The sequence below is a fragment of the Eleginops maclovinus genome, chromosome 8 (assembly GCF_036324505.1).
Source record: "Eleginops maclovinus isolate JMC-PN-2008 ecotype Puerto Natales chromosome 8, JC_Emac_rtc_rv5, whole genome shotgun sequence".
Taxonomy (NCBI): domain Eukaryota; kingdom Metazoa; phylum Chordata; class Actinopteri; order Perciformes; family Eleginopidae; genus Eleginops; species Eleginops maclovinus.
In genome coordinates this window covers 17,653,489-17,665,900 of record NC_086356.1, presented here as the reverse complement: position 1 = coordinate 17,665,900, position 12,412 = coordinate 17,653,489, and positions in this window count along the sequence as shown.

Here is a 12,412-nt window from a genome sequence, read left to right as displayed (position 1 = left end):
CAATATAAACACTTTACAATTTTACTGTGCAATGTTCACTTCATGTAAAAGCATACATTTGTATAAATGTCCCAACATTTAGGCCTAAATATTTTAATATGTTATTTATGTCACTAAAGCTTTTTATTTTACAATTTGTTTGCCATGGTGGTGTACTTATTTTCATCATATTACTAAGGTGTGCTTTTCTTCTTTTATATTATTGCTTGGCTTTTTAACCTGCTATGCCACTTTTGCTGTAACACTTTATATTTCCCCTCAGTTGGAATAACAAAGGAATTCTGATTCTGATTCAGATAGCTCCACAGTCCCCAGCATGGCTTTCAGTGGAGCGTAATCTCCAAGAATCTCCCCGCAATCTGTACAACCTTGTTAATTCAGATGCACCATATGAGGCATGTTGTATTAGTTATTCCAATGCATGTCTTGTTATCCATATAGATGAGAGTGGGGGGTAGACCAGCAGATGGCCAGGGAAAGAGCGAGGCACAATCACAAAGTCATCCTGCAGGAATGAGAGCATCACATGCATAGCCTAGAGACACCTGGAGACTCAGAGAATACTCTGTGCCACCAAATATTTCACCGCTTTCCAATTCTGCTCAATTCTCTGCAAAGTGTTGGCAAAGAGCCAGGCAGCCGATTGTGTGTGAAAAGTTGCGCAGGGATTGCCAGTGGAGATTCAATCTATGCTCCCTTTCCAGGAGTTTACTGCTGGATCGCTGTTACCTCCAGCTGTGAGAGGTATTAAACAGTATCAATGTTGTGGTTATTCCACCGATATGAATCTTCAAAATCTACCAATCACACAGAAGTGTTCTCCGATGGATTTCAAACTCGAGCACTTTTCATTAATGCCTTGCAAACACAGCCAGCTCTTCCGTCGTTGCACATCCAATTTTGAGCGTTTATCTTCTAATAGGAAGCATTTGCTAAGCTAATTGGTGATATGCTTGTAAATGGGGCACCACCTGGTGATTTACTTCTAGTAACAAGATATATGTTTATACACATCACACTGTATCGATAAGGAAGTAATATTAATAGGCTGCCTGTTTTTCAAACTCATATGCATTGATGGACTTTTTTTCTTTCATTGGAAAAAAAGAAGACATTTCAGCACTTACATTCTGAACAAAAACCTGCCTATCAGTCCCTTTGAAGACGGATAGTCATAAATTGTTTATCAATCCTTTAAAGGACATTAGGTAAGATATGCTCTTAGCTGGAAAAAAGATCCATTAGTAACTGCATGGGACGCGGAGATGGAAAAAAAAAACTCTTAAAAGGTTTTCCTATTGCACCGGTTAGCTTATATTTGTCAGAGCAGCATTGCAAGAGAGAGAGAGAGAGAGAGAGAGAGAGAGAGAGAGAGAGAGAGAGAGAGAGAGAGAGAGAGACACACACACACACAATAACAGAAGGAAAAATCATGTCAGTAAGATGTAGGTAGAATCAATGCTAGGTAGAACTGGTGCTCTTGGGATTTTTTCCTACCATTGTCCGCATGACCTTTGCCATGTCTTTGTGCTGTGTCCCGGTTGCAGGCTCCTTCCATGTGACACAATGAAGACAGACGAGCTGCTCAGAGACGTGCTCTCTGTGCTCTGTTTTGTCCGACTTTTCTCTCCACGGGTTTCCTCTTACTGTCACACACCTGCATGGAATACATTAAAAAAAACGTGTCAGTTTCTCTACACTCTCATTCAACATCGTGCACACTGGTATGTATAATATTTCACCTTCAGCAGGGTCAGGAAAATTGTACAATATATGATGAGTTTATGTTCATCTTCACCAGGGTTAGGAGGGGTACTAAATCTGTAACAATTAGTGTAAAAAAATGAATCTTATCTGAGTATCAAAATATCAAATTAATACTTAATTAATATAACTTTATTACTTTTACTTTTCTATTACCTCAATATCAAAGCCAATGCAAATAAAAAAAAGGAAAATAAATATAAGTATGAGTTTTTGTACTTAAATGCATTATGTGTCCAGCTACTGCATTTAATATTTATATTAACAATAAAGTCACCTAAATGAAAATAAACAAGAACATTTCAGTGCAATTATCTATAATGTTTCAATCTTTATTTTTAAATGTATTTCAACATTTTATTCTGCTAGTAATCCTAGTAATAATGTTAAAAATGCTACATTACTCTGATAACATCTTTTAAAATGTAACTGAAAGAGACTACGGTTACCTTTTTTGTATCCTGTTACATGTAAGCTGTTCCCCCGAAAGCCTGGTCTTCACACCACCTGCAATAAAAGACCAATCATGAACACTTGATTTTAAAACATGTTTAATAACGAGAAACCATGTGGAAAAACCTGATGTTAACTTGCTTGATCAATCATATTTAACTTGCCCCCTGCATTATTAATGCCTCAGATAATCAACCTGTAATGTAGGCTACATTATGACTGAATGTATGTCATTGGCTTTGAGTAATGAAGTAAGGATGTACTTCACACTCCAAGGAAATAGCCAGGCACCAAGTATAGTATTTGATTCATGTGTTTGGCCTACTCCAAACCCATTGGGACTGACTATATAGGACCATTAGTTTTGTTGTCATTGCTAACTGCATCACACGAGAGACTTTGCTACATAGAGAGAATATTGCTTTTCCAATTTTCTTATTTTAGATATATGGACTACTGATTCACAATGAGCTCATAGATTTTCACTCAGATCTTAAAACAATCCGGAAAAACTTGCCGGTAAGGACAATTTGCAACAGAATGACTCAACAGAGTTTCATTTCCCCTCTTTGCCCTTTCCCGTCTGTCCATCAGCGGCCCGTTCCACCCACTCAATCTCATCACTTGTCCAAACATTTTGCTGACTGCAGTGATCCAGGTAATAACCACTGTGTGAAGGGGGAGCAGTTAATAATATCAAGTGGACCTGAGAATTCCTGCCACTACCTCCTCATCGGCACCGCAGGTATTGAAAATCAATGTCTATAATAATGAATCCCCATTGCCAGTCCTGGTGGGTTCCCTATAGAGAGCAGATCAACTGACCCAGTGTCAGTCATATCAGTGATTCTTTATGACACCTCGGCAGATCTGACCACTGTTTACTGAAGCTAAGACAAATCTTGTTATATCCCATTATTTTATTTTGGGAATAAAGCCTATTTGAAATATGAGAGAGGTCTCGAGTTTTCCAAAAAGGCACGAACCTGCAGGAAACGTTTTTTGTCTAAGTGTTGGAAATTTCAACTTGTCACGTAAAGCAGCAGGTCTAAGACTCTTGAACAGAAGAATCTTTGAAGCAAATATCATGACAAAACTAGAATAAAATCACTATCCAAGTGAAAATTAGAGATGGCAGCACTCCCTGACTGGCCTATAATAGGGTTTTTATGTGCAGCGGTATAAAAGAAATGTAGTGATCTGTGAAAAAGGGAAAAAGGGAAGAAAAATTACAAAGCGCCTCCAAGGGCCTGTCTCGTTATTATTAGTTTTAGATGGAAAACACAAACGCTACCCAAGAGGCAGAGCCATGCAGCATGCAGGCGTTCTTTGACATTTGAAGAGGTGGCAGATTGAGAGTGGGATAACTGGAAAAACAAGAACTACTCTATGAGTGAGAGAAGTAGGCAAATCATGTTTTGGACAACATTTTCTCCCCACATCAAGTCAGATTCAGAGCTTACAAACCACAGTGGGTTACGGTTACTCATTCTATGGAGCTCCACATTTACATTTCATAGATATTTGTGTAAATAATACATACATACAAACAAATACCACATCTGACACAGGGATATGCACACAAATCAATACTCAAGAGCACAGAAGGCATTGAAAAGTTTACAGTTGAAAAATCTGCAGTGCTGAAAAACACTTCGGCATAAAGAGATGATGGAGGCTCGTGATATCTCGCCTGCAGACATACTTTGCTGAAATCTGTGGAGAAGGCAGTTGCATCAGTCTCAGCTCTTCCTAGAATGAGGGAGACAGGAGTACAGGTGAGGAAGAACAGCCAGCGGGGAAGAAGAAAGGAGAGAAGGAGGCTCAGGAGTCGAGGGCTAAAGTCTCGCAAACAAACCTCAGATTTTTCAAAGCAGAGAAAAACTTTACTCAGTTAGAACTCTGATGAAGGGTTACACTCAGATAGGTCATTTTATTTTCTAATTTGTTCATTTCTTTTGACAAATGCAGCTAAGCAAAACAAATGAGCATTACATAATCATTAGTATGCACAAACACAAATTAACTCATGCACTGATTATCTAACACAAATATCCACAGTGCGTTCAGTAAAACAGTCTCTGTTAGTCAGATCCTGATAGGTGGTTATGCTGAGCTCTGTGCAGCAGGAACAGCCTGCTTGCATGCTAAGCGGTCCGTTTCTGAACTTCTATTGTTCCTTCAGAATACCAGACAAACAAAAAAAGGTGAAGACGTGCCAACTCAGTTCCACTTAATTTACCTTTACTTTACCTCTGCAAGACTGTCAGTATTTATGACCATGAAAAAGCACCAATAATTCTCACAGTTTTTATTTGAGTAACTATGGAGTCCTTCACAGTGATAAACCCACTGAGACTTAACACCTTACTTTGCTATTCTGCAGTTTACTCACCTCTAGCATTTTAGCATCTCTCAGCTCATTGTTCTGGTTTTTATCGTTGACAACTTTACTGTTTTGGCCCAGACTCCTCATCAATCTAATCAACGTCTTTTCCAATTGCAGCTGGCAGCTGCTTTAAATAATTAAGCTCTGATCAACTGACTTTACTCAACCAGCTCAGCACCCAACGACACAAGGACACAGTTAGCCACTTAGATGTTTTGAAAGTAAAATGACATTTTATTAAAATTGAGCCTTTTCTTTCCCTCCATGCTGGGACATTAGCTTGAAGGAGATCCCTTATACTGACCCTATATGTTCTATTCTGTCCATGATAGCAAACAATGCATCACAGAATATCAAGCAAACTAAAGCAATATGTTAGAGGAAACAGTATGACACACAGAAAGAAATACACTGATTGACTACATGGGCATCAAAAGTGAGCCTAAAGTACAGTTTAAAGAGCAACAAGGACTACTAATAACGCAGCCCATCCTCAGTTTGACACATTTACAACAAGGAACACATTCTAATACATTTGATTTCATTGAAGCATTTCCTAATTGACTGCTTTCCATATGACTGTATCAAGTGACATGCCAGAAAACCTGTGCACCAATAAACTAGTTTCCCATACTTTGTCCAGCTGTCAAAGGTCTAAAGCCACAGGAGCCTTCCCTTATTATTTCAAACATGCCTTAGTCCACCAACTTTTCAAATAACATGCCAAGAAAAGGTCACTAGTTATTTAATCTTTGAAAATATAAGAGCCCTCCAAGGTGTTAAAGCTGACCTTATCAATGTTGCTATGTGTTTCCTTTTAAAAATGTTAATTTCTTGTGGATTTAGAAACGTTTCAGTTCAGCATTTAACTCAGCGGGCTGTGATACGTTGTTGTAGAACATGGAAAAAACGGGAAGGTCAGAAAGACCTATCCTTTTAACGAGGACACGAGAATAAATGGAAATGGATTATTTTGAAATGCTTATTGTGGGTGTTTCGACATGCATTAATGTATTTATGATACTTCAATGAATTATGAGAACCAAAATCAGAAAAATATTTCAATCCTACACATAGGGTTTAACAAAGTTCCAAGTACCAAAAGGAGCTTTTGTACATCAATGCTAAATAGGAAATATCCAGATACCGGTAATGGCAATTGTTGTAGAAAATTAATCACAGCAGAATTGTCCATTCTGAATATATCTCCTGGAGGTGGGTCTTCCTGTAGCCGTTGAATTATATGACTCAAATGCAGCAGTGGCTATGTGTGTCTTTTACTGAAGAGGAAAGAATGAAGCCAAAAAACTATCTGCCAAAGTCTCAACTCTGTTGTGACACTGTGGGGATTTGAGCTGAGTGCCAAAATGAGCACTGCTAGAAATCAACACTGTTTCTCATTTAATAGGGAAGCATCATAAAAGACATGCAAAAATGATGCTCATCTATTTTTGTCCGTGCCATGGCAGTAAGATTGGCTGGAGCTCCGCAAAAGACAGGAAGAGAAGCACATGGGCAGAGGAATGTGAGAGAGGAGAGGAAGTGTGAGGAAAAGAGAGAGCTGATCATGTATAACCATCAGGCACAGCAAGGACCTATTTCACCATACACCCTGTGACTCAGCCGCGGTGTTTAATGCACCAGAAAACAAACAGTAGCCATCCAAAGCACACATATCCCCTCAGCTACCTGTAGAGTCAGTTCAGTAATGTACAAATCCGGCCAATCTAACCTCTTTAGTTCAGTGTATAGAGCTTTATAAGGTTTAAATGAAAGTAGTAAGACAATACTACTGGATATGTTATGGTATGTAATGGTACGAAACAATACCGTATGATGCAATATGATATGATGCTGTACGCTACGGAACAATACAATATAGTACCATAAGATAAGATAGGATAAAATACAAAACGATACAGTACCATACGATACCATGCCCTACCATACCATACCATACGTTACAATAACACAAGATTCGATATGATACGATACGATGCAATTGTATACAAATCTAAAATTCAATACCATATGATAAAATACAATTGAAAGCTGACCTTTTTCTTACATCACAGAATCTCAATTTGCATTATCAACAAGGACAATGTAATGAAACAAGACAATACACAAGGCAACGATACGATATACAAATTATAGGATTTGAATTAGATGCAATACAGTACAGTGTGATACAAGATGAAAGGCATAATGTGCAGAGACGCGGTCATTATCGGGAAAAGAACACCCGATGAGCCTGAAGTTGTGCCGTGGTACATGGTACAATGTGCCACGGCACACCATTGGCTAGAACTCTGACAACGACAACTTCATTTAAAATGACGATAGAGGTTTTCTGTGACTGTCCAAGTCTGATCATAGTTTCTGTTCCACTTACAGGCCCTTAAACACTACAGAGCCCAAACCGTTCCTGTTAGTGTTTACTTCCTGTGTGTCTGCTTTTGTTGATTTATCTGACGTCCAGTGCTCCGTCTTTTGAACTCTTTTCCTTTCTCTCTATTGATCCTCCTAACAACGGTACAGCGGTCTGTACTACGATATTATTGACCTCTGAAATGTCCAAATTGACCAATCAGAATGGAGTATTTAACTAAGCCATGCAATTAGATACGTTATGATACGACGCGGTATGATACGATACAAAGCGATACAATACTAAAGAGCGCGTAACAACACCATAGGAAATGATAGGATATTCACTTAAAACATGAAACTAGAATATTTTCAAGATACCCTTCAAGTGTATTTTAACTGGGATCAAACTCTTAATTTAATTTTCAGATTGACTAGTGCTCAAAAGGAATGCTTCAGTGGGAATCTGTATTAACAATTTAATGGTATCAATTCATACTGGCTGCTCAGGAAATGATTGTGGGCAGAGAACATTTTGTTGGCAAGCCACAATCTGTTATTTTGGTAGTCTCTACATATAATTTTAAGCAGATGTTATTCTGCTGTACATTTAGCAAACATTGTACCATCCATTTTTTCTCCTTATGCAAATAATTAGACATGGTATCACCTGTGTAGTCCATAACACACGTCTGTGCTCTTCACAGGGTTTAAGTTTTGTTTAAGGTGTCATGTATACGAATACAGGTGTCAGGTTTCTTAACTAGGTGACTTGGATGGGATGACATATCTTCATGGGAATGAATCACCAGGATTATAGCATGATTCCACGCTCATGCCTCTTCATTTACATGGCTGTCTGCAACAAGCATGACAGACAAAAAGAGAAAGAAAGGGGGAATTATGCAGATGGAAAGAAACCTATAAAGTGTTACCTATAAACATTGGCATATTTGAGAGGATTTGAGAAGTAATGCAACAAGAAAAGATGGATATCGCACAGAGGCTATAAACGAAGAGGAGAGACAGGAAATACTGTGAAAAATCTTCAGTGTGACAGGAATCACAGCAACACACACAGGGAATGCACACGTATTTGGCCACTTTCATTCTTGCTCACATTTAAAATATCCTCCACAGCATTCACGTTGGCAGTTACACATTTTGTTTGCGGTAAGATTTATGCTTTGAACATCATAAAACTGAGGGTACACAGGGTCAAGAGTTTAGATGCTAAAAAAACACTCATTTTGCCTTATTTGCACATTTATCATTTTTCTCTGCTCTCTATTGTGATATCTGATTATGTCTTCTCATTTGTAAATGCCAAGATGCTGGAGATTAAATGTGTTTATTTATTAAAAGACAATCTAACATTGCTGCAGCAATCCCATGTTTCCTGTCTGCTATCAACGACATTTAGAGTAAAGGGTTACTCCAGTGATTAGAATAAGCTGTTTGTTCAGTCTAGTTGCCTGATTTGTGAAAGACAGAACAAGAAAAAGCAGCCATAATTTGACAAATGTTCAGTTTTAAACACTTTATATGCTGATGTTTAAATACTATCAACCATAATGGACATAATATCATTGGAACACATTTACACATGGTGATTTACGTACTGAATATTAACCTGTAGCTCAACTCTTAGACTTTTACTTTCATTATTAAGCTATGCAGTCTGTTTATCCTTCCTTTTCACTGCTCTCAGGGTGTCCATTTCAATCACAGCAATCAGCTGTCTTAGCAAAAAGCTCAAAAGACCTCCTGAATCAACTATGACATCATAACGGTTATTTAACCTTGACTTTTAAGAGCTCCTCAAGAACCACATAAGTAATAATTTTACGTGTATGAATTACTACTTATGACAAGTTAACTGAGCTTCATGTTCAAAATTGGTGGAATCTGCAGACACTCCTGTGTACTTTTGTGTAATTGCTGAAACAAATGCAAACTTTGTTGAACTAAATATTGCTCCACTTACCCCGTGGCTCTTGTCTGCCCCCAGACCTGATATTTGGATTAAAGCCATGGAGGAATTTAGTTGTGTAAACTGCACAGATGAGATCACGTTCACAATCGTTTTCAGCGCGGGCGGACAAAACACTATTGATTTCCCTTCTGCAGGTGGATTGAGAAACGCGTTTGCCTTTCTCAAGAGAGCGATCTTGGGATGATTTTGGGATGTACATATGAAATACTTGGCATGTATGTGTGTGGGTGAGCGGGACAAACACACAGAGAGATGGAGAGATTGTTAGCTGGAAGTCTGGCATATGACATTTGGATGTTTTCTGTCTGGCATTCCTGCAGTCAAACAAACAAGTCCAATATGTCAAATGTCAGAAACAGCAGCATGTAGAGATACCTGACTGGATAAACCAAGAGAAAATAATCAATTCTAATACAGGGGTGCTCTAGGTTGTTTGAATTAAGAAAAGTTAAGTTAAGGCTGTTGAATGTTGTGGAACACTCTATGGCACTAGACATTGATGAAACATTGTACACACTTTCACAGGAACAGGTATTTCTCCTTTTCTCTTTAATTTTCTTATCATTTTTCCATGTTCTACTATTCTCTCAGTGTCACATAATACATTATCTGCTCTTTTATGTCTTCTAATTCACTGCATTCATTGCTTCATACACTGCATTTATCAGTTCATTCAAAAATGTTCTTTACACTTTTATATAATTATCTTCTCAACGTGTAAACTCAGTCCAAGGTTATAAAGTAAGTCCACAGGACAAAGCATAAAGTACTTTCACAAAATCCAAGGAGATTGTTTAATAGGTGCGATTGACGTCAAAGAAAAAGCTGTGAAAGAGGGTGCATGTGAGGTTATAATCAAAACACGACAGTGGTCGCTTCAGCAAAAGAAATATGGTTCTTTTTCAAAGTGTCTCGCCTTTCTTTTATGTCACATAGCACATAGTGAGCTAGTGACAGCGCCGATAAATTGTAGTTGTCGGCCTGTATTTCCCTGGCTCTCTAATGTTGTCTTATTACCGTCTCCCCATCCCAGAGGAAAAGTCCCCACTCTACCTGTGATCTCCCAGCGCTGACACTATCTGCTCGGCGTCTCTGCTGATGCCATGCAAAATGACAGCCCCAAGTCCTCTGCTCCACTGCCAGATACGGTGCAGGGGGGCCATAAAGCAGAAAATACCAAATCACATTCTGCTAATACCCTTACTGGTGACAGCCTCCGTCTAAGTTCACTTGAAATCCGCTGCAGCAGAAATACCAAGGGTTGTCCTTCTTGAGCGGCTCTGCAAGTTTGCAAGAAAAACTCTTTTATTGAGTTTGCATTGGAGTGAACAAAGAAAAATGCCAAAGAAGGCATCAAAGCCGAAACGACATTCAAGAGGGCCGTATAAGACGTGACTGTCATATCGGAGCAGTTTTGCTGTTTATCTGAAACTGGGGGTGAAAATTCAACAGAGTAGTGTGAGTAGCTCAGATACCCAGAAGGAACTCAAAGTCGAACCACAGCACCTTCATGTTGGAACCAATTGTTGAGGAAGTTCACACATGTGATCAAGAAGATGCCTTCCCATGTTATTTTGGGTATATTCCACCGGGTGAAGACACCAGTACTGCAATACACTAGTAAAGTAGGCCTACTATTTGATAGCAACACCTGTAGAGGCAGGATTTACTTCACGCTACTTCCTAATCATCGCCATCAAGGCAATTTCAACACCTGTAGGCCTGGACACAGGGATTTACAGTGACAGGCTATAAATTAGTATCACACCCTTCAGGACAATATTAATTAATGCCTGTATATTCTAACAGGATTTATACAAAATGATTGCAGCCATAGCAATCCTACAGGTGCCCACTTAATTGTATAAGCATACACATACTGTCAGTTCTTTGTGCAACCGATTTTATTTTTAGTACATTTGCCCCTACTGTCTTCAGCGTAAATGAAGAGTGAATTAATTTCTTCTCAGGTCTTAGAACATTTTGTGATCTCCCAGGGAAAGGAGGAGAATGAAGTTGGAGTATATCTGTGAGCTGGTCATTTCCCAATAAAGATAATCCTGTGTGATATACACTGGGTTTTGTCTCAGTCATCAACAACAACCACACCCGTCTGCCGGTGGCATGATGCCAGCAGTGGCAGGATGACCCTCAGTGATCGCACGTGGAGCGCTGTGCTGTCATGACAGTGAGGCCATGTGGTGCCCTTCTGTCCTTGTAAAGGTCCCACCAGTACTGCCTCATCTGGAGGACAGTAAAGATGCTGCTTGTGTGGCCAGTTTTTTCTCTTTAACAAGCACAATTATTCTCGGACGATCTGAACTACTCTCCTTCCTGTGAAGGCCCGGCTGCATGAGTGGTTGGATTGAATGCAATACCACTTTCTTTACTTTCTGCATACATCCAGGACATGGTAAAATCATACACTCCAGTATGTGCAATTTGCTCTCTATTGGCCAATCGTTTTACTCCAATTCGAGTGGAATCCAAATAATCCTCTACATAAAACATGCCTCAGTGATATCCTGGCTCCCAAAAGGCCTAGCTCCCCAGATTTCAGAACAACAGAAAGCATACAAAACGTCCACGCAGACTGGGAAAACAACTGTTTCTACTGCACCTTGATCATTAAAAAAAATCTATAAATAAGTACCTAGAAAAGTTGGCTTGATTGATAACAAATGTATCAGCAGTATTCTTGCTTTTCTGTGGTTGAATGCATTTATTGCAGGTCTCTTTGGATAAAAGCTACTTCTTTCTATGCATGCAATAAACACTCTGGTCTCTGGTTTCGAGGTACAGAGGAGGACATGAGTGTGCAAACACATGCTAAGCCCTCAGTCTAAACATAGGCTTGCCCGCTGTCTTTGTGATGGCATATCATACTTTCATTTTGGCAGGCAAGGGACCATCCCCATTGGCATCAACAGGCTGGTTCAGTGGATCGTAATGAGGACATATGTGCAGCATTGACTAGACCTGCCTTTGTTGGCTTGCTATCCCCCCACATTCTGCTTTGCAGGAAGGATGGGTGGGGAGTAGAAATGTATTCCTGACTGTCTGGTGTTATGCTCAGGTCTCTCTACAGGTTTATGTTTAGGACTCAGAGGAGACCAGTGGGTGTGAGAGATTTATTGTGCCGGAAGCACACAGAGCTGATGCTCTTAGATCTCCCTGTGTTGGCTGTGCTGTCTCTCACCTTCTGTGTAGTGTGTGGATGCACCAAATGTGTCCCAGGTGATTGGTGGGGAATAACCATTTCATTTGGGTTTTATGTCTTAAAGGAAAGGCCATGTCTTTCTTGATACAGTGTTCACATGCCGTATAACAGAGGTTATTGATTGCTTTAATTTATGTAAGTACCTTTTGTTTGGATACTTGCATGCAGCTGGTGCTGTGTGGTGACAACAAAAAAATACAATATGCAACTCACGGTCCAG